At 36.1% G+C, this 22,967-nt stretch overlaps 1 protein-coding gene across 2 annotated transcripts in view; it reads right to left on the bottom strand.

The window, feature by feature from the left end:
- LOC136837101 (calpain-9-like) overlaps positions 1–22,967 on the bottom strand; it is a 296,927-nt gene that overhangs the window by 138,225 nt on the left and 135,735 nt on the right. Inside the window, exon 1 of one of the 2 annotated variants that reach the window (XM_067101718.1) lies at positions 10,463–11,404. The exons of the other annotated variant lie outside the window; for it this stretch is intronic. The gene's annotated coding sequence lies outside the window, so the exon portion shown is untranslated. Of the gene's footprint in view, positions 1–10,462; positions 11,405–22,967 lie in introns of those variants that run through there. 2 annotated transcript variants of the gene reach the window in all.

The following is a 22,967-nucleotide window of genomic DNA, read 5'->3' as shown; positions in this document are numbered from 1 at the left end:
TGCAGTTGTTAAGCCACTATTCCTGTCCATAGTAATGACAGTGTATACACCCTAAGTAGGAAATATTAAAAAGTAAATTTTAAAAACCAGTTGACTGTCAAAACAGTAAAAATAATCTATATCAAATGCTTGATAAGATTAAAAGTATAAAGGAATGAAAAATGATAAAGATTGAATATGCAATTAGGCCACCATTCCTGTCCATATTAATGACACCCTAAGTAGTAAATAGTACAAATTAAATTTTAAAAAACCAGTTGACTGTCAAAACAATAAAAATAATCTGCATTTAATTCCTTGACATGTTACAAGTTCCTGAAAGACATGAAACAATTCCTCTCTCATATTAAATTATGTCTCAGATTCCATGTTCAACGAACCAGAAAAGGATATAACATATGGCCAGGTAGAACCATGCATGAAGAGATTTTAATTATGTCAGGTGAATTTTAATTGGGCTTTTTATTCTTTCATTGAAATTCATCTTCATGCACACACAATCATATATATATGTGTATATATATACATATATATATATAAATATATATATAAATATATATGTATATATATGTATGTGTATATTATAGTAAATACATACATATATATATATATATATATATATATATATATATATATATATATATATATATATATATATATATATATATAATATATATATAACTACATATCATACCACATTATTATCAATAAATGTGCAAGCTCCTTTGCAAAGGATTCAACACATATCACAATAAGAACAACCAAATACAATCTCATGAAATTATAAGGACGTGCTTCCACTCCCAAATAATCCTGATCTCATTGTAAAAAAAAAAAAAATAATAATAAAAAACCTCTTTTCTCCTCCCATACCTCGATAGCGCGAGAAAAAAAATATAACACTAAAAAGAATCAAAAGGGAACGATATCAGAAAACAAGAGGTATAAGAAAAAAAGACAAAAAATTATCTAATTAATGATGAGAAAAAACAAGGCTAGATTATTTTTTTGTCTCATTAGAGCCTAGATATATTATCATTATCAGAATCATCATCATTATCGCATCCTTTGAGTTGTGTTAGTTAATTCATTGGGCCATTTCCTTTAATTTACTCAAGGCTATCTCAGGTTGGAGAGAGAGAGAGAGAGAGAGAGAGAGAGAGAGAGAGAGAGAGAGAGAGAGAGAGAGAGAGAGAATTTCAGTGTTAATTATAAGATCACTGATTCCCCATATCCTGGAAATTTCAAGAACCAATTAGCTACTTAATAAATCCTCTGATTTTCTTTAAAGAGAGAGAGAGAGAGAGAGAGAGAGAGAGAGAGAGAGAGAATGTCAGTGTTAATTATAGAATCATTGATTTTCCATATCCTGGAAATCTCAAGAAGTTCAATTAGCTGCTTGATAAATCCTCTGATCAGAGAGAGAGAGAGAGAGAGAGAGAGAGAGAGAGAGAGAGAGAGAGAGAGAGAGAGATTCATTTCAAGTTTATGAATAAATTTCGGGTTAAAATCAGCATACCCTGGTTAAGGAATTCAAATTCAAATTGCCAAATAACAATTTTTCAAGATATAATTCAATATAAAAAATAGATTACTAAAAAACTTAGGTCATAAAGGTTTTCGTAAACACTAATGTATCAATTACCGTCTGACGATAGTATAAGAAAGGGTCGAAATAGCAAGCCCTGACACTAAAGACGTTACGTACCGTCCTACAGATCGGAATAAGATACGATCACTTTACACACTTATAAAATGATGACGGCTGGTCACAGTGACAAATCTAAATGTGGAGTGTTTAACCCGTAGACTTTATTTTGACTATGCTGTTTCATTAAATAGAGACAGATGTACAGACTGTTTTATTTTACAGGAAGAGTAATACACACAGTGTTGTATCTTATAGGAAATTAAACACAATGTTCTACTTTATATGGATAGTAATACTCTGTCTTATTCTACAGAACAGTAATACACAGTGTTTTATTTTTGCGGGATAGTGATATACAGTGTTTTATTCTGTATGACAATAAAACACTTTTATCTTACAGGAACTGTACCCTGTATGATAATGTTCAATAAAGTCTTCGTAATAATAACAATAATTCACAATAACTCTTAAACGAAAGATAAATGTTATTCAAGAACAGGGAATGATATCCAAGAATAAGGAATAACTTCCAAGAACAGGTAATGATATCCAAGAATAAGGAATAACTTCCAAGAATAGGGAATGATATCCAAGAATGAGGAATAACTTCCAAGAACAGGGAATGATATCCAAGAATGAGGAATGACTTCCAAGAACAGGGAATGATATCCAAGAATAAGGAATAACTTCAAAGAAAATGGATGGCATTCAAGAACGAATGGTTGGCAACTAAGAACAAAGATTGCATCAAAGAATAGAGGACTGACGTTCAAGAACAGAGGAGCATTGTCTGGCATCTAAGAATAAGTGAAAAGGGTTCATGCAACTCAAAGACCGAGTGTTTGTCATTCAATAAAGAATGGACCTCTCTCTCTCTCTCTCTCTCTCTCTCTCTCTCTCTCTCTCTCTCTCTCTCTCTCTCTCTCTCTCTCTCCATTTTCCATCTAAAGAATACGGATGTAAGATTACTATTTCATTTATATTCTTTAATTTTCACGTATCTAAAAGAAATGGAAATAAAATTTATATTTTATATGTAAACATTAATCCCTATAACTCAAGTCTGGACAATTTGTCACTCGCTCACTTGCATTCCAGGCCTCATTGTGACCAATTTCCTCCACCATCAGACGCCTAAGACTTGTGGGTAATTTCATCACTGATCACGTGAACATATATACCAGTGGTAACCCATTCAGACTCTAGCCAGACCCATTATGGGTCAACTTCACAGATCGAGAGAGAAATGTCCGCGAATATGTACAATATATTTTCATATATGCAACCCACTGATATACCTACTTATGGAACCATACTTTTCTATAAGCACTGTGCGTACATATTACTGAGGTGCATAAGGAAATACACATTCATACACAATACACTCACACATACACACACATGCACACAAACAAAATCTGCAAGTCACCATGAATCAAAAATGCGTTTAAGTATGTGTGGTTGCATATATTTACAATATGTCTTCATTTACGCAACATACAGATATTCCTATTTATGGGAACTTACGCAGTTTTTATATAGTATGCGTACACATTACCAATGTCCATAAGGAAACTCACACCCACACATACACAATATGCAATACACTTACACACACACACACACAAACACACACACACAAAGCATATCATAATCTACAAGTCACAGTACCTTACTTTTAGAAACTTACACATCCATAAGTATCATGCGTATATATTACCATATCACACACACAAACACACAAACACGCACACACACAAAGCAGACAAACATACAAACACAAACCATATCCATACTCTACAAGCCACAGCACCTTACTTTTGGAAACCTACAAGAAAACACAACCACACAACACAATCACACACACAAACACGCGCTCACACAATAAGCATCCCAGAACCTACAAATAACCGTAAGCCAACAGGAACTATCATTACGCATCTCATAGGGAGCCTCCGAGTAGCCTTGTGGCTACCATCAGGTCTATCACTCCCACAGCCCGTTTTAGAGAAACGATCGGCAATTTACATACAATGGACGAATTTGGCAGGACCTTCAGGAGAAGGGACCGTAGATAAGTTTTACGTAGGGGCGCCTCTTTTATCCATAAATGCCGAGTGGGTTAACAGATGAACGAGAAAACATTATTATTATTATTGTTATTATTATTATTATTGATGTTGTTGTTGTTGTTGATTTTGTTGTAAATATCTACTGTATTCGTGTGTTGATTGGAAATTCTGAGAGGAATTTGGGAATAATGCGATTTCTTATCAGTAATGTTGAATGTATATAATATTTACACATAGATATATATAACTTTGTATATATATATATATATATATATATATATATATATATATATATATATATATATATATATATATATATATATATATATATATATATATTATATATATATATACATATATATATATATATATATATATATATATATATATATATATATATATATATATATATATATATATATATATATATATACTCATGACTGATAACGAATTGCATAACCATTAAATGCCAGAAATTGGAATCTTATTTAATAAAAATTAACATAAGCATATAAGCAGACCAAAGCCAAAAAAAAAAAATATATAAAGTAAAAATAGACACACTAATTCTCAAAAAAAAAAAAAAAATCCTAAATAAAAAAAAGAGAAAAATTACGCCCATTATGAAATATTCATTGACAAACAAAGGACATATCCTTTGCGTATAACATTGGAAACACAAAGGGTTAATTGACAACCAAGCTTAGCCAAATGTCTGTTACAACTTATGGCTGTTTTCTGTTACTTCAACTGCGATAATGAACGAAGCTCCGTTCATTAGACATTTTTTATTGAAATGTATGTGTACCTGAGTGCTGAACAATTATCGATTTCTTTTTTTATCAATAATTATTTCAGAATGCCTTTCGGTTTTTGTAGGTGTCTGTTAGTGGTCCCGTCATCATTATTAGTGTTATTATTAGTAGAAGTAGTAATAGTAATAGCAGTAGTGGTAGTAATAGCATTGGTAGTAATAGTAGTATAATATATTCTCGTTGCTGATGAAATTTGTTATAAGCCAAAAAAACAGGTATAATAATAATAACTGTGCTGAGAAATTCACAATCTCGTGAAAAACAGTTTGCGTAATAAAAATCCACAATCATAGATTAAAATGCCTTTTACAAAGCAATGCAGATATTATAATTGTGGATTTTGATTACATAGCAATACGTGTCGTACAGACTAAAAAAGAAACATTACAAGACTTTTCCTCTCTAGTATAAGACAAAGAAGAATCGCAACCCACAATTTAACCACCGGTCGTTTAAGTCAAAGTTGAAGAAGCCAAAAATAGCTACGGCGATGAGGTTCAAGATTTGCAACGTGTTTGTAGCCAATGCCATTTTAGCGGACTCAGTGAGAGTCTGTGGGAGCCTAGTGTGTGTGTCTGTGAGTCTGTGTGTGTGTGTGTGGGTGTAGGGGGAGGTCACTGGGGAAGGGGAGGAGGAGGAGGAGGAGGAGGAGGTTAGTGGTTAAGCTGGGACTTATCGTCCAAGGTTGCAACGGGGTATAGGGAATGCGATCCTTAGGTGAGTTTCTGCAAAGCTGGGATGCCCCTCGATAAGGGATGATATGTAGCCCAGGATACTATGGGAGGGAGGGAGAGTGAAGGAGGGAGGGAGATGGAGGGAGAAAGAGGGAAGGGGCTGTAGAAGCCTTAATACATAATGATGAATGGGTTCTGAAGGAGGCAGGTTAGTTTTAGAGCAACGCTGGCTCGGTTTTCGTAGGTGGGCAAAGAGATGGCGGAGGGAAGGAGGTGGAGGAGGAGGAGAATAGGAAGGGGAGGGTATGAGGGCATCAGAGGAGTAGGAGGAGAGGGAGGAAGGAGAAGGGCATAGAATGTAGTCCTGTAAGAAGATGGAGTCGAGAGTCTTAGTGAATAGGTGTGGCACTCGTAGAGGAATAATGAATGGTGCCCGCAACTTTTTTAACCTTTGGAAATAAATGCAGGCGAGAGGTGGGCAGACCTCGCACTAACTCAGCCTTGTCAGTCTTTTGTTTTGATTGAATTTCGATGAGGTCTCCCAATTATGGGCGGTTGTAGACTTTGACAGAAGAGGAAATTAGATCAGGAATCAAAGAAAAGCATACAATTGACCGCAAGACCTTAAATTAATCACAGGAATATAAGTAGGGAAAATAAATTTCTTTTTCGAATCGTGATCTATTTTTATGATTAAAAAAAACATTTATTTATTGACGATAAAAGTAAATAATGAAAAAAAAAACTATAAAACTGATTAGAAATTGTACAAAAAGCAAACAGATAAATAAAGCCCTCATCACCAGAAACTATTCTGCCTAACAGATTGAAGACACAAAAAATAAGAGTTCTTAGTCAAATACACTATATATATATATATATATATATATATATATATATATATATATATATATATATATATATATATATATATATATATATATATATATATATATATATATATATATATATATATATATATATATATATATATATATAAATAGAGAGAGAGAGAGAGAGAGAGAGAGAGAGAGAGAGAGAGAGAGAGAGTTAAATTGGATACGAGAAAATATTAGCATTTTACAACGAATCACGGAATAATTTTTTACAAAATCAAAGGCTAAATCTATACCTATATAATCGAAATCCAGTGGCCTTATGCCCGATTCTGACAAGAGTCTTAAGACTTAAGGGGAGAACAGCACTGGCGAATCAGAGACACGACACTGATATATCAGTCTGGGTTTTTTATACATATAAATTAAAAAGCTAATTCTCATTGCAAATGAAAACCCATTCTCATTAATGATGAAATTGAGAAACCAATCCACAGTTATGTATGGGTATGAATATATTCGAAAGGAGGAATCGTACAGATTTCCGAAAGTTCTCTTTTCAGCTTTATTTTTAAATATATTTAGACCCATACATAACTGTGGATTTCATTCTCCATTGCCAGACTCATGCTAATATGATTATTTTTCAATTAAAATGATGAAAGTTTATCGTAGAAATTAAAGAGGAGAATAACAGGAAGAAGACATAAATACGAATAAGTAAATAACAACGACAAAAGTATAAAACTGCGTAAGAAGTAAAATAAATATTTAAACAATATAGAAATGCCCCATTTTTGTTTTTATCTTTACCCTTAAAAAACCTTACCTGCAAAGAGGTCCTATGATGAATTTACACCTCAAAACTACTGTAAAGGAGAGAGAGAGAGAGAGAGAGAGAGAGAGAGAGAGAGAGAGAGAGAGAGAGAGAGAGAGAGAGAGAGAGAGTCTGATGAACATCTGACATCTGGTTTTACTCTGAGGATTGTCACATCACGTGATAAACATTTTACGGTAAAAAGTTTCGACGGAGAATTTATCAGTCGTGTCTCGGCCATTTTTCCTTATTTTCTTGTTTCCTTCCTTTTTCTCTTTATTCGTTCAGTAGTTATGTACAACAGTCGACTTACAGCTAGGTGCGTAATTTAGTATATGGTCAACAGAGGCATATTTCGGATCGTAAGTGGGCTTCTCAGAATTGAATAGTTATGTTATTGTGCTATACGAGAGAGAGAGAGAGAGAGAGAGAGAGAGAGAGAGGGTTTCTCAGAGTTGAATAGAGCTAATTAGTTGTATTATATTGTGCTATGAGAGAGACAGAGAGAGAGAGAGAGAGAGAGAGAGAGAGAGAGAGAGAGAGAGAGAGAGAGAGAGAGAGGTTTCTCAGACTTGAATAGAGTTGAATAGCTATATTATAGTGCTATGAGAGAGAGAGAGAGAGAGAGAGAGAGAGAGTTTTTCAGAATTGAATAGAGGTAAATAGTTACATTATTGTGCCATGAGAGAGAGAGAGAGAGAGAGAGAGAGAGAGAGAGAGAGAGAGAGAGAGAGAGAGAGAGAGAGGCTCAAGCTTACCTCATTTGCTCTCCCATCTCTCTGCACCCACATACCCACCCTCCATCCCCCAGCTCCCAAATTCAAGAAGGACCCGGGGGGGGGGGGGCCGGCGAGGGGAGGAGGGGGCCAAGTGAATTTGCAAGGTCAGGGACGACTTGCTCGAGTCGCTTCCGCCTTCGACGGGACGTTAAGTCCCCAACCCCCTCCCCTACCCCTAACTCCCACCTTACCACCCCCCCCCCTTCTCGAAGCATTTTTCCATCCCTATGAAGCTATTCCATTTCATTCCTCCTCTCTATCTCCCTCCTTCTCTTATCCATCTCAACGAACCTATTCCATCTCCCCCCCCTCCTCCTCCTCCTCCTCCTCCTCCCAGGACCCGTCGAAGGACCGTGCGGGAACGCCTAATAAATCCTCAGAGGCACCGCCTGAATCCTTTTTTTCTTTTTTTAATGGATCCTTTCTCATTCTAATGGCGTTTGGGGATACTGTTAACTCGAGGTCCTTTCACGCCAGTTCGATCCTCATTTGTTTCTTCCTGGTGTCGTTTTGCATGAATTGTTTCCAAATTATCAGTTAAGCCTCTGCCTCTCTCTCTCTCTCTCTCTCTCTCTCTCTCTCTCTCTCTCTCTCTCTCTCTCTCTACAGTTTTAGTTTCCAAAATTGTCTTTGAACCTTTTGTAGTTTTTATTTCAAGTTAATGATAAGAAATCACAATATAAGTTCATTTCTAGAGTAACCTGAAGTTTATCCTACATTTTTGAGGTCATAATGCATTAAATGACCCTCAATTGTGACCTGTGAAATGAGAGAGAGGTGTGTGAGAGAGAGAGAGAGAGAGAGAGAGAGAGAGAGAGAGAGAGAGACAGGTAAGGTAAAAGTTACAGGTAAAGTCAGACGAGAGAGAGAGAGAGAGAGAGAGAGAGAGAGAGAGAGTACAGGAAAGGGAGTCACGCAGGAGAGAGAGAGACAGAGAGAGAGATAATAACAGCAGACAGGAACAAGCACACAGATAAGAGAGTCAAACTAAACCGGAAGGAGAGAGAGAGAGAGAGAGAGAGAGAAATAAAAGCAGACTGGAGGAAGCCAACAGGTAAGACAGGTACAAAGAACGTGCAACGCGAACTAATATAATTACACAGGTGTAACGGGGTTCCCTTAGCGATCTCATACAACCCATTTCCGTTACTCCGAATCTCGTATTAGACGCGTATAATTACTGGCGAACTCGTGAGAGCCTCTCGTTTAATATGGGAGAGGCTCCGTTCGCGCCATAAAAAAACGAGACGAACAAATCAAAAAAGACATAAACACGGCTCTTAGCCAAGGTGTTTTTTGCGAAGTCTGTGTTTATGCATTTCCTCTCCTTATTACGTGAAGGATCTTTTATTTTTTGCTTTTTTTCCAAGTCGGTCTCAAGTCAGTATTAAACGCGAATGATCCCTGTCAGAGGTTCTATCCCGTTTCTAGATTCTGCGTAATTTAGAACCTCAAAAGTTCAAGCGAAGATCCAACACATTACTACCATAAAGCAATTCTCCTCGTATTTTATCATTTACATACAAATTTATCTGTTTATTTATTGGTGAGTTAATTTCTCCATATTTTCTAATGAATGATCTCTTCTTTCTATATTTCCTATAACCATCTGATACTTCTTTCACCTGAACACCATATTCTTTGGAAGCTTGAATTTCAAGTCAATGGTCCCTACGGTGGGCTTGTCCCATATGAATTGGGTTAATCTTCTGATTAATAATAATAATAATAATAATAATAATAATAATAATAATAATAATAATAATAATAATTATGCAATATGAGAATTCACGCTTATAGCGTAAGAAGTATTTCCCTTGCTTTTGTTAATGAGTTATTCTGACTGCCTTTTTATCTGAAATAGGAAATTACCTATTATCTTCGAGCATTATATCATCATAATAATAATGAGCGTTTTATCTCAATTGCCTGTTTATTTCGATATACTTCGACCAATATACCTGGTCCATCTATGTTCGAGATATCTTAAATAATTGAATTAGCGTATAGGATGAGTTGTAAATCCTCTTTGGAACACACACCTTAAAACACACACAAACACACACACACACACACACACACATATATATATATATATATATATATATATATATATATATATATATATATATATATATATATATATATATATATATATATATATATATATATATATATATCTACAGGTGACGAACTCCAAATGTAACTGCACAAAGCTTTGAACAAGGATATTTTGAGCAACATAATATACTGTACATGGTGCAAGCTCGATTTAATTACAAAATGACCTAAATACTGACGTAACACGAAAACTCTCTCTCTCTCTCTCTCTCTCTCTCTCTCTCTCTCTCTCTCTCTCTCTCCTACAATATAACAGAAGAGTTGTAGAGGCTTTGAAAGTGTACACTGAAAGGTGAAATCTAGCTAGACGTAATCTTCTCTAGTGAACTTCATCTAGAAGTGTGTCAACCGTACGACAAAACCTGCTCTCTCTAGAAATAACTCTGTAAGAAATAATATAGCTCTATATATATTAATATATATATATATATATATAGATTTATATATATATATATATATATATATATATATATATATATATATATATATATATATATATATTACACTTGAGCATGGATTTTCTTAAACACCTACCTGATCAAAAGTAACGGATCATCTAATTCTAATCCTCTACGCAAACTCTCGAATATGTTGGTAGTGTGACCTATATGTCAGATATAAAAAAAAATGCTTTTCAGTCGCGCGTAGTCTACGCACGGTGCAAATATATACGATTCAAGTAGTTTGTCCTACTCACCACGTTCGAACTGGTGGTTCCTTGTGGTTTAGCCATTCCAGTCACAAAGTGAAGAGCGTCAGAGAATTCAAAGATACTTTTTCGTCCGTACTTCATCTGCCTCCATGCCACTTTTTTTTTATTACTCCTAATTCAGCGTTCATTTGTCGACGCAGATTGTCCCAATTTCTCGTGGTTTCAAATTCAGGTACTTGTAATAACTGCCGTTTCTGGTATAACACTCGTTTTCTTTTCTCTTTCTTGCAGTGTCAAATTCAGGAGTTTCTAATAACTGTTGAATTCTTGTGTATCAGTTGCCTGCCTTTCTGTGTTACGGTATTCATCCAATATCATTTTCCACAGTTTTGGGAACCTTTCATACTGCCGTATTGAAATCACTGCATGACCACTGTCCCACTTTGTATTTTGCGCTAGATGACACCTCGGCAGCAGCATTGTAACCAGAGGAGAAAATCTTCTGTATTTATATGAAGAAATTCACCTGGAGCAGTCTCCACAGTTTTGGGAACCTTTCATACTGCCGTATTGAAATCACTGTTTGACCACTGTCCCACTTCGTATTTTTCACAAGATGACATCTCGACAGCAGCACTTGAACCAGAGGAGACAAATCTGTTTATATGGACAAATCACCTAGCGCAGCCTCCACAGTTTTGGGAACCTTTCATACTGCCGTATTGAAATCACTGACCACTGTCCCATTTTGTATTTTTCACAAGATGACATCTCGACAACAGCATTGTAACCGGAGGAGACAAATCTACTGTATTTATATCAAGAAATTCACCCAGAGCAGTCTCCACAGTTTTGGGAACCTTTCCTTGGTATTTTCACAAGATGACATCCCGACAACAGCACTTTAGCCAGACGGGACAAAGCTATTTATACGAAGAAATTCACCCAGAGCAGTCTCGGAGAGAGCTGGGAACTACGTGCACACTGAAGCACTAGTTAGCTTAAAACTACCCTAACGAGAGCTAAGAGCCTTTCCGATTTAGTTGGAGCTTGGAGATCTCTCACTTCTGCTTTCGCTATCTAGAGCAAAACTAGCTATAAATCTACAGTGCACACGTAGTATTGGTACACACCCATGAATGCATACTGAATTGTATAGAGTAATGATTTTCTTGCTTGGAGAATAATCATTAAAATCTCCTATTTTTGTCATACAGAAACATATATATACGAAAAGGCTAACAAAACAGTGGGTACCTATGACTCAATATAACTTCAGGATTCAACAAATAATCAGATGCTTCTAAAAGTAGGAAAAACATTCTTTCAACGAAGCTCTCTCTCTTTCTCCCTCTGTTGCAAACACGCGCATACACACATACAGACACACACACACACACACAAACGACTCACACAAGCGTACTAGGTACAGTACAATGCGTGCATACGAGAAAATATTCCAATGATATTCAAATGATCACTGAATTCTGCATGGCGTTAACGAAGGAAGAAGAGACTCATTATCTCAATGGTAACAGAGAGTGTTTAACGTCTAATGAGTCATTGATGTAAAGTATCTGCTCATTGGAAGACAATAATAGCAATTAGAAATGAAGATGGGAGAAGTAAACAGCTGCTTAAACTGATTTGTAAGTAATATTCTTTGCTGAAATTCAATACTTAAGGAAATGATAAAGAACTGAAACTTAAATTTTAAGTGAATTCCTCAGTGAGATTGCTAGTGTAAGTTATTCTCGACTTAAAATCTAAAAGCCTCAAGTCATCTGAACTCATTTGTCAGTAAATTATTTTTTTTAATTCGTTGCTAATAATTATCTGCTAAATTTATAAGTTTTCAATTATTGGAAGTGGTCATTATTAATATCTTACATTTAAGGAGGCAGTCACGTAATGTTAGTCAAAATACTAGAAAATTAACTCCACAACAACTTTGTGACAAAAAGAATATATATATATATATATATATATATATATATATATATATATATATATATATATATATAAATATATATATATATATATATTCAGAGTGAGATAGAATGTAACTGATTATGAGACATTTTAAAATATTAAGTAGAATTCTGTATACATTTTTGTAGAGTTTGTAAATCACAATGGATTCCAGTCTTCATGATGATGATGATTATCATAATTAGAATTTTTTAGCATTATTATTATTATTATTTATTATTATTATTAGAATTATTATTATTATTATTATTATTATTATTATTTCATTAATCAGTATTATTATTCATGAAATTTTCAATCGGTCTACCTCATAGCATGCTGAGATTTCAGTAATCAGTATCATTATTCATGAAAATCTCACAATCACATGGGTCACTAAAACGGTGAAACAAATCTACAATATAATAAATATATATATGTGTATATATATATATATATATATATATATATATATATATATATATATATATATATATATATATATATATATATATATATATATATATATATATATATATAACTATACATATATAAATATATTCATGTATATAATATATATTTAATATATATAAATATATATGTATATAATATACAACCAGTTGATAATAGCCTTACTTAACACGTTCTTCAACCATCACTATTTTCTTTTCTCAATCAAGAAGTGCAAATGGCATATTAGGTCGAATTCAATAAAGTTCTCTTTCCTTCTATTATGGAAATCTGCTTTCGGCTTTACTTAAAAGATAAAACGTCGCTTCTCAAGTTGCAAAACAGTGACCAGCAAAGCTCTACTGGTCATTAGTAGGTGGTGGCACCGTTATTTTCCTCTGTTACCCACCAACTCCGATTTGTAAAACAGTTATGGTCATTACCACCCCACTAATGACCCGAGGAGTTATGAAATTTTACACTCTACTGAGGGCATAACTTCGAGTTATTTCTTAGTTTTAGTTTTCTGTAAAAGAACTATTGTGCCGGCTTTGTCTATCCGTCCGCACTTTATTCTGTCCGCACTTTATCTCTCCGCACTTTTTCTGTCAGTATTTTTTCTGTCCTCCCTCAGATCTTAAAAACTACTGAGGCTAGAGGGCTGTAAATTGGTATGCTGATCATCCATCCTCAAATCATCAAACATACTAAATTGCAACCCTCTAGCCTTAGTAATTTTATTTTCATTAATTTTAAAGTTAGCCAAAATCGTGCTCCTGGTAACGATATAGGATAGGCCACCACCGGGCCGTCGTTAAAGTTTCATGGGCAGCGGCTCATACAGCATTATACCGAGACCACCGAAAGATAGATCTATTTTCGGTGGCCTTGATCATACGCTGTAGCGGCTGTACAGAAAACTCGATTGCGCCGAAGAAACTTCGGTTTATTTTTTACTTGTTTCATTAAAAGTACAAACAACCATTCATTTAATCATTTGGGTTAAATATTTGAGATGATACCTTCCGAAATCAATTCATTTATTTATTCTTTATTTCTAAATGGGCAGCAAAGATCCAGTCACTCAAAAATGAAACATATGAGAAAATGTATGAACTGTCATGTAAACATCAGTCAAATTTAATGCCTGAAATATTTTTGTACCAAAAACGTTGAAATATTCATCAATATTTATCAAATAATCGTAATTACCAAACATCGATTATAAGTCGAATTGCAGTAATTCCACAGAGCATCAAACCTAAAGAACATATATAAAACTTTATGGTATAATTCAAGTTCCTTATTCATAAAACCAAAACGTCATGTTACCAGTATGAAGACGCCTCAGTTCCACACACACACACACACATACCTTGTACACAACCACAGTTCTTGAACAGCGAGCAATGTCTGTAACCAGTCACTCCACCGTCAGTGAGTTTATTTCTGCTTGGTTACATCTTAACCTTCCTGTCGTGCCTCACGTGATGGGAATTCCTCTAAACTCCTTGATGAGTTTAGTTGTTGTTTATGTCTGAGCTGACTTGCTTTGCTTGTTTGGTACTCTGTCCCCGCTTTTTCCTGAATGCCAGCAAGATTCTCCATATGATTCAAGATATTGTCATGGGATTTTCAAAGACGTCTTGCTTACGTCAAGGTCAAATTTGTTTTAAAAAATTATTTTAACTGCTTTTTCTTGAATGCCACCAAGATTCTTCATATGATTCAACATATTCTAATGGGGTTTTTCAAACACATCTTGCTTACGTCAAGGTTGAATTTCTTTAGAAATTTCTTTTTTAAATAAAATGTTTGTTTTTGGTTAATTCTATTCATTTAATGGTGAATTTTTATTGGAACTTCGTATACCTCAGTTTAAGTCCAAGACATGTGAGAGCAGATATAGTTTTTAGGTCTCTATAGTTGTTTTTTTTTTATTCATTGAAATAAATTAAAAAGCCTTAAAAAAACGTAAATCCAACATAACTCTCTCGCCTCATATTGCAGGAAAAATTAAGTCCCGTTATTTTTTAACGCTCCCGTTTACCATTCGCAATCATTTATCTCCTTAATGAATGAACTCACGCGTGTAAACAATGCGTCCGAATAACTGCACGTGGCGTCGGCTTCTCTTCAGAGCCCACCACCATAAACCACAAGTAACAGAATCGAACACAAGTGAATTACTGTCAGTTAAATCCTGAGGTCAGTGACTGACACCAGACGGCCATTCTCCTTGTAGGAGGTCAGAAAGGTCATTCCCTTTCTGATATGGAAATGTAAACACGCATGTTAGGAAAACAGGAAGAAGGGGAATCTGAGTTAAATTATTTGTAGTGGGTATCTCAGCACGAGTTGCTATGAGTGACTAAGTGCTGATTATGTGGTTTTTGGGAAGTGCATAAATGCGTTTAAGCCTATAGTAAATATGTCTTATAATTAAAACAGAATTCCATCAAATGCAAGGATCCCATAAAAACGCCAAAATGTGGAAAATAAAGGCTATATTTCAGAGACCAAACTGTCTGTCTCCTCAGGCAAATAGTGAATCTGAGGAGAGAGACAGTTTGGTCTCTGAAATATAGCCTTCATTTTCCACATTTTGGCATTTACATGGGCTATAATATAATATAATATATATATATATATATATATATATATATATATATATATATATATATATATATATATGTATGTATGTATACATATATGTATACATACAGTATATATACACCTGTGCATATATATGTATTCTTCATATAAATAAACGCCACACAAATAAGAAACGATGCACGTAAAACGCGAAATAGATATTAAATGATCTTTTAAACGCTTCATCATTTTAATTATAGTTACAGTTATGACTGTTTGCAAAACCCCGATTACATGACGTAGGTCGGAAAGGTTTAATAGTTCAAGGAAATCAACATGATAAAAAACAACCTCGATACAATGACCCTTGACCTGAACTAGAGACCTTGGTCAGGGCAGTTACCCACAGCTGTCGAATCAAGACAGAGTCTCTCTCTCTCTCTCTCTCTCTCTCTCTCTCTCTCTCTCTCTCTCTCTCTCTCTCTCTCTCTCTTCTTCTTCTTCTTCTTCTTCTTCTTCTTCTTCTATAAAGTATTTGAATAGCAATGTTTTGTTTTTGTTTATTTTTGCATCTCAGTCAGAATTTTCTCTCTCTCTCTCTCTCTCTCTCTCTCTCTCTCTCTCTCTCTCTCTCTTCTTCTTCTTCTTCTTCTTCTTCTTCTTCTTCTTCTTCTTCTTCTTCTTCTTCTTCTTTAAAGTGTTTGAATGGCATTGTTTTGTTTTTGTCTATTTATGCAGCGTATTCTCTCTCTCTCTCTCTCTCTCTCTCTCTCTCTCTCTCTCTCTCTCTCTCTCTCTCTCTCTTCTTCTTCTTCTTCTTCCATAAAGTGTTTGAATGGTAATGTTTTGCTTTTGTTTATTTATGCAGCGTATTCAGAGTCTCTCTCTCTCTCTCTCTCTCTCTCTCTCTCTCTCTCTCTCTCTCTCTCTCTCTCTCTCCTCAAGGTATTTGAATTGAAATGTTTTGTTTTTGTTTACTTATGCAGCCCATTCAGATCTCTCTCTCTCTCTCTCTCTCTCTCTCTCTCTCTCTCTCTCTCTCTCTCTCTCTCTCTCTCACCTCTTCAAAGTATTCGAATTGCAATGTTTTGTTTTTGTTTACTTATGCAGCCCATTCAGACCTCTCTCTCTCTCTCTCTCTCTCTCTCTCTCTCTCTCTCTCTCTCTCTCTCTCTGCCAAACCTAGAAGAAAATCAGTTATCTGACAAAAAGCACAATAAAATAATCTTGATATCTTTGAGGAAAGACACGTAATTAAAGATGACTGAAACTTCAACAGCCTAGGTGAGTCATCATCACTATCCTCACCATCATCATCATCATTGTCATTGACACTATCATCACCATTACATCACCATCACATGTTCGCAAAATGAAGACTTTACAGTGAAGTGTACTTTTGATAAATGGTCTTAATGATACACTTCCTTGAGACATGTCATCTTCAACGCTTCTGTTCCTTCATTTTGTTGTTGCCTTCTCTCTCTCTCTCTCTCTCTCTCTCTCTCTCTGACTTTATTCGTCCACATATTTGTCTGTCTATCTTTCTCTCTATCTATCTGATTAGCTGATTACAAAATCTCTGCTTCTCAAAAAAGCCTTCATAGAATCTTCTCTCTCTCTCTCTCTCTCTCTCTCTCTCTCTCTCTCTCTCTCTCTCTCTCTCTCTCTCTCTCTCTCTCTCTCTCTCGGCGTGTATTTTACGACAGAATTAAATATGGGGTTTTTCACACGCCGATGCCCCTTTAGCAAACAACAATAACTTCAATCTTCCCTTATCAGATTAGCTGGTGAGAAGTTCAAGAGGCCGCGACGACCATCGGGAACCGCTGTCGATTTATAATGGGAATGGGAATCGACTCCCTATTGTTTATTGACGCCACATAACACGAAGGCCAAGGATAATTGACTTTCGATCAGGAGAGGTGACAGAGGCCTCCGGAATCCCCAGTTCGAGGCCTTTGGAGGGAATTGTGAAGGGCCTTTGTGGGTAAGTGTGGAGGGACTTTGAAAGTAAGTGTGAAGGGACTTTGAAAGTAAGTGTGGAGGGACTTTGAGAGCAAGTGTGATGGGACTTTATAAGTACTTTTAGAGGGTCTGAGAAGATTAGTGTGAAGGGCCTTTGGAGGTAAGTGTGACGTGTCTCTGAGGTTAAGTGTGAAGGACCTTTGAAGGTAAGTGTGAAGGGATTTTGTAGGTACTTTTAGAGGGTCTTTAAAGGTAAGTGTGAAGGACCTTTGAAAGTAAGTGTGAAGGGCCTTTGGAGGCAAGTGTGATGGGCCTTTGAAGGTAAGTGTGAAGGACCTTTGAAGGTAAGTTTAAAGGACCTTTGAAGGTAAGTGTGAAGGGCCTTTAAAGATAAGTATGAAGGGCCTTTGAAGGTGAGTGTGAAGGGCCTGTGAAGGTAACTGTGTGAAGGACCTTTGAAGATAAGTATGAAGGGTCTGTGAAGGAAAGTGTGAAGGGCCTTCAAAGATAAGTAGGAAGGACCTTTGAAGGTAAGTTTAAAGGGCCTTTGAAGGTAAGTGTGGAGGGCCTTTAAAGATAAACATGAAGGGCCTTTGAAGGTGAGTGTGAAGGTGAGTGTGAAGGGCCTGTGAAGGTAAGTGTGAGTGTGAAGGGCCTGTGAAGGTAAGTGTGTGAAGGACCTTTGAAGATAAGTATGAAGGGCCTGTGAAGGTAAGTGTGAAGGGCCTTTAAAGATAAGTATGAAGGGCCTTTGAAGGTGAGTGTTCAGGGCCTGTGAAGGTAAGTGTGAAGGACCTTTGAAAGTAAGTGTGAAGGGCCTTTGAAGGTATTTGTGAAGGGCCTTTGAAGGTAAGTGTGAAGACCCTCTGAAGGTAAGTAGGAAAGTTCTGATCACGCCATGGATTCTTGATCTATGAGGTTTCATATAAAGCCAACGAATTGGTTTCTGAAAGGTGTGAGAGCTTCCTTTAAATTTATGACTATAGCTTTTGATCTGAAACCAGTCAGACGGTTTCTGGATGGCTTGCGGTTTCATCTGAAGCCAGTGAGATAGTTTCCAGAAGTTTTGAGGTTTTACCTAAAATCACTAAGTTATTTGAAAACTTTGAAACAAATAAGATGCTCTACGAAAAACATGGGACCATATCTGAAGCCAGGTGACTGCTTCTTGAGAGCGTGAGGTTGTACGTGAAACCAAATGAGACGTTTTTGAAAAATTATGTTTAAAAAAAAGGTGAGTTTTCCTAAACTACAGGATATTACCTGATACCAATGGACATTACTAGACATAAAGATACTATCAGAAAATTGTAAATGATGAACGTTAAGTAGATGAATAACAAACCCCTTAGAACTCGTGAACATATTCAGTTAATTATAAATCACTTTTTTCTTCTGCTCATAGTATCTTACTCTAAAGGCTTCAGTCAGTAGTAAAGAATAAATTCTAATAAGTTTATCTCCATGTAATATTTTTGCACCTCTTCCAAATTGCTCTAATCTCTGTACCTTATCCCAAGAAAAATTATGCAGGCAAGTAAAACCCCACTTAAAACTCAGTGTTGTTTTCCTAAATACTTTTCTTCGTAATTTAAAAGCACTACTCCTGTAAGGCACCAGTCCTTGGCTGCTCGCTAAGTGTCCAAGACAGTCGATTAGGGAACATCAGTGACCGTTTTTTTATGGTAATTAGGGGGTTCATTATGAGATCGGAAGCTCCTTGTCTAAGAGATTGATGAGTCTCTCTCCTCATTAAGTGATGGGGCGACACTGAAAGTGCATCTTTGGTACGATAGGAAAGATTGATCCAAACAAAACAATGGGTCTTAGTCAGTTAGAGGTTGCCACAAGAAGAATGTGTGTGGAGGTGTTCGATATTCACAGGTCAGAATGACTGAAATCGAAAAATATTGAAAGATATTTTTGTAGTCAAAACCCAACGCCGCTTCAGCTACAGTGATTAAAGGTAAATGGTATTATAAGCCCAGCAAAATTCCTTTGCAGTAGAGCAAGGATTTCTTATTATATATTATCAGAAGTAAATGTCGTGACTGACAAGGTAATCGGAAAACATATCTGGTTGTAATCTAATATCGATGCTTCTAAACATACGTAAAAATTGCGCTTACGTTGGCTTCCAATATATAATTATTGCTAGTTAAAAATTTGATATAGGCTATTGTGTCAGCAGACAAATTTGTCTACCAGTAACTGAAAAAACAAGTCCTTGAAACAGAAGCATCGTACACACACCTGCAAAAGGCAAATATAAAAACCGACCTTCCATTACCCAAAACGCGACCAGCGACCTCATCCAGTGGATTTAATATTGTCATGAAGAGCTGAGGCCCTAATGGGAAACGCTCCTAAAACTCGTCTCCTGCTTATGACTTAATGACCATTTACTAAGTGCACAGGGCGATCTGGCATGCCCCCGCCCGGCCATGACTGCGGGGCAAATACGCGAGTTTATTTACAGACGAGCTTTTAATGGGCAGCTCTTCTTCTTCTTCTTCTTCTTCTTCTTCTTCTCCTCCTCCTCCTCCTCTTCTTCTTCTTCTTCTTCTTCTTCTTCTTCTTTCTTATTTATCTTTTTCCTCTTATTCCTCTTTATCCTCCTCCTCCTCCTCCTCCTCCTCCTCTTCTTCTTCTTCTTCTTCTTCTTCTTCTTCTTCTTCTTCTTCTTCTTCTTCTTCTTTTCTTATTTATCTTTTTCCTCTTATTCCTCTTTATCCTCCTCCTCCTCCTCCTCCTCCTCCTCATCCTCTTCTTCTTCTTCTTCTTCCTCTTAATCCTCTATTCCCTCTTCTTCTTCTTCTTCTTCTTCTTCTTCTTCTTCTTCTTCTTCTTCTTAATCCTCTTTATCCTCTTCTTCTTCTTCTTCTTCTTCTTCTTACTCGTCGCAAAAAGAGAGAAACACCAGCCCAGTTGGGTAGTTCCACCTCTTGAGAAAAAACTCTCTCTCTCTCTCTCTCTCTCTCTCTCTCTCTCTCTCTCTCTCTCTCTCTCTCTCTCTCTCTCTCTCTCTGTGGGAGAAATTGCCTTTAGGCTCGTTACTCGCTAGTGGCATCCAGCTGAGATTTTTAAGGTTGATTTCTTCGAAATCATTGCGTGTGTTTTTTTTTTTATACGTTCGTTTTGCTGGATGTGGGCAATCATATACCTATTTAAATTTTAAACGGCTGCTTGTTATGTGTTAGTGTGGGTTCATTGTGGGAAATTATATATATATATATATATATATATATATATATATATATATATATATATATATATATATATATATATATATAGTATATGTATAATATTCTTATGCTTGAGTACTGAACAGACAGATGCGTTTCAGTACAGATCAAGGATGAACCCCAGTAGCAGAAAACTTTCACAGCAACTAGAACCATTTCACAGAAAACGAAGACTGTCATTTAACATCCTTAAAATCAACAACCTGAATGACTTTTAATGAGTTGTATCTCTTTGGCCTCTTGCTAGGCTGTCAAACTTCTTAAACTTTTTATTTGCCTGCCCACCTGCCCAACTTCTTAAAGCTATTTGTTGACCTACTTAGCTGTCTGACTTCTTGAACTTTTTATTTGCCTTAATAAACACGTCTTTGAAGGACCAGCACTGCGTTAATCTAGAAATTGACGCAATTGGTTTTTTAATAATAATAATAATAATAATAATAATAATAATAATAATAATAATAATAATAATAATAATAATAATAATATAGATGATAAAAATCATGGAAAAAATAACAATAATAATGATGATATTAAAAATAAAAAATTATAAAAGATAATAATAATCATCATCACCATCATCATAAAAAATAATAATAATAATAATAATAATAATAATAATAATAATAATAATAACAACAACACACGGAGGCCATTCCATCTCTATCAATCTATTTATATTAGGGGCGTGGGGGTAGAAGCGGCCGAAAACATGCCCTAGGCACCTATCTTGGTACCTCCTCATGCCCCAACGAATTTATCATGATTCCGCAACAGCCAATTACGGGGACGGCTCCTGCCCAGCCGGTTTGGATCGAGGTGATTTGAAGTTCGCCTGGGTATTGGGGTTGTGCGGTTGTAGCGGGGTTGTAGGGGTTGTGACAGGAGATCGGTGGGTTTGGGGAGGTTGTTGGGGTTGTGAGGTTGTGGGGTTGTAGCGGGGTTGTAGGGGTTGTGACAGGAGATCGGTGGGTTGGAGGAGGTTGTTGGGTTTGTGAGGTTGTGGGGTTGTTGTGGGGTTGTGTGGTTGTTGTGGTTGTTGGGTTGTGGCAATGGAGTTGTTGAGGTTGTGGGGGTTTTGGGAGTTGTTTAGGTTATTGGGTGGTTGTGGGGTTGTGGAGGCATTTTTGAGGTTGTGGAGGGGTTGTTGGGGTTATGGGGTTGTGGAGGGGTTGTTGGGTTTGTGTGGTTTGTAGGGTTGTAAGGTTGTGGAGTGGTTGTTGGGGTTGTGGAGGATTGTAGAGGGGTTGTTGGGGTTGTGGGGTTGGGGAGTTTTGTTGGGGTTATTAGAGTTATTGGCGTTATGGGGTTATGGAGGGGTTGTTAGGCTTGTGTGGGTTGTGGGGTTGTATGGTTGTGGAGTGATTGTTTGGGTTGTAGAGGGGTTGTTGGGGTTGTGAAGTTTTGTTGGAAGTTATTGGGTGTTGTTGGTGTTATGGGGTTGTTGGGGTTGTGTGGGTTGTGGGGTATTAAGTAGTGGAGTGATTTTTGGGGTTGTGGATGGGTTGTTGGGGTTGTGTGATGGTGGAGTTTTCTTGGGGGTTATTGGGGTTGTTGGGATTGTGGGGTTGTGGAGCGGTTGTTGGGGTTGTTGGAATGGGGGATTGTTTGATTGTGGGGTTGTGGTGCGGTTGTTGGAGTTTTAAAGGCGTTGTTGGGGTTATGGTTATAGTAACAGTGTTGTGAATGACATGTAATAATGGTCATATATATCATTAATAATAATAATAATAATAATAATAATAATAATAATAATAATAATAATAATAATAATAATAATAATAACCAAAAAGATTTTCAAGTTCCCAAATTTAAGTTTAGGTTTTATTCAAAGGTACTGTTACAGAAAACTATGAAATTTGCAGAAGCCGTATAAATAAATTGGTAGCCTTCTAAAACACTGGACTAATTCTTATTAGTTTTTCTTTCATAATTAAAAACGACGGTTACATTAATATACCTTCGACAAAAAATAAAAGTGATAAAAGATTTTTTAAGATAAAATAAAAACATTATCCTCGGGATACCATAGTTATATAATAAAAATGACAAAAATTCAAATTATTTTGATTTTATCATGTTATGTAGTAAGGCAATGAAAACACAAAAAAATTATTGAAAAATAATCAACAAGTAATAACTGCGTCGATGTTTCTTCGGCGCAATCGAGTTTTCTGTACAGCTGCTACGGCCACCGAAAATAGAGCTATCTTTCGGTGGTCTCGGTATAATGCTGTATGAGCCGCAGCCCATGAAACTTTAATCACGGCCCTGTGATGGCCTGGCCCATATCGTTGCCAGAAACACGATTATGGTTAAGT

This window comes from Macrobrachium rosenbergii, chromosome 57 (genome assembly GCF_040412425.1).
Source record: "Macrobrachium rosenbergii isolate ZJJX-2024 chromosome 57, ASM4041242v1, whole genome shotgun sequence".
Lineage (NCBI taxonomy): Eukaryota > Metazoa > Arthropoda > Malacostraca > Decapoda > Palaemonidae > Macrobrachium > Macrobrachium rosenbergii.
This window is presented reverse-complemented; position numbering and strand designations above follow the sequence as displayed.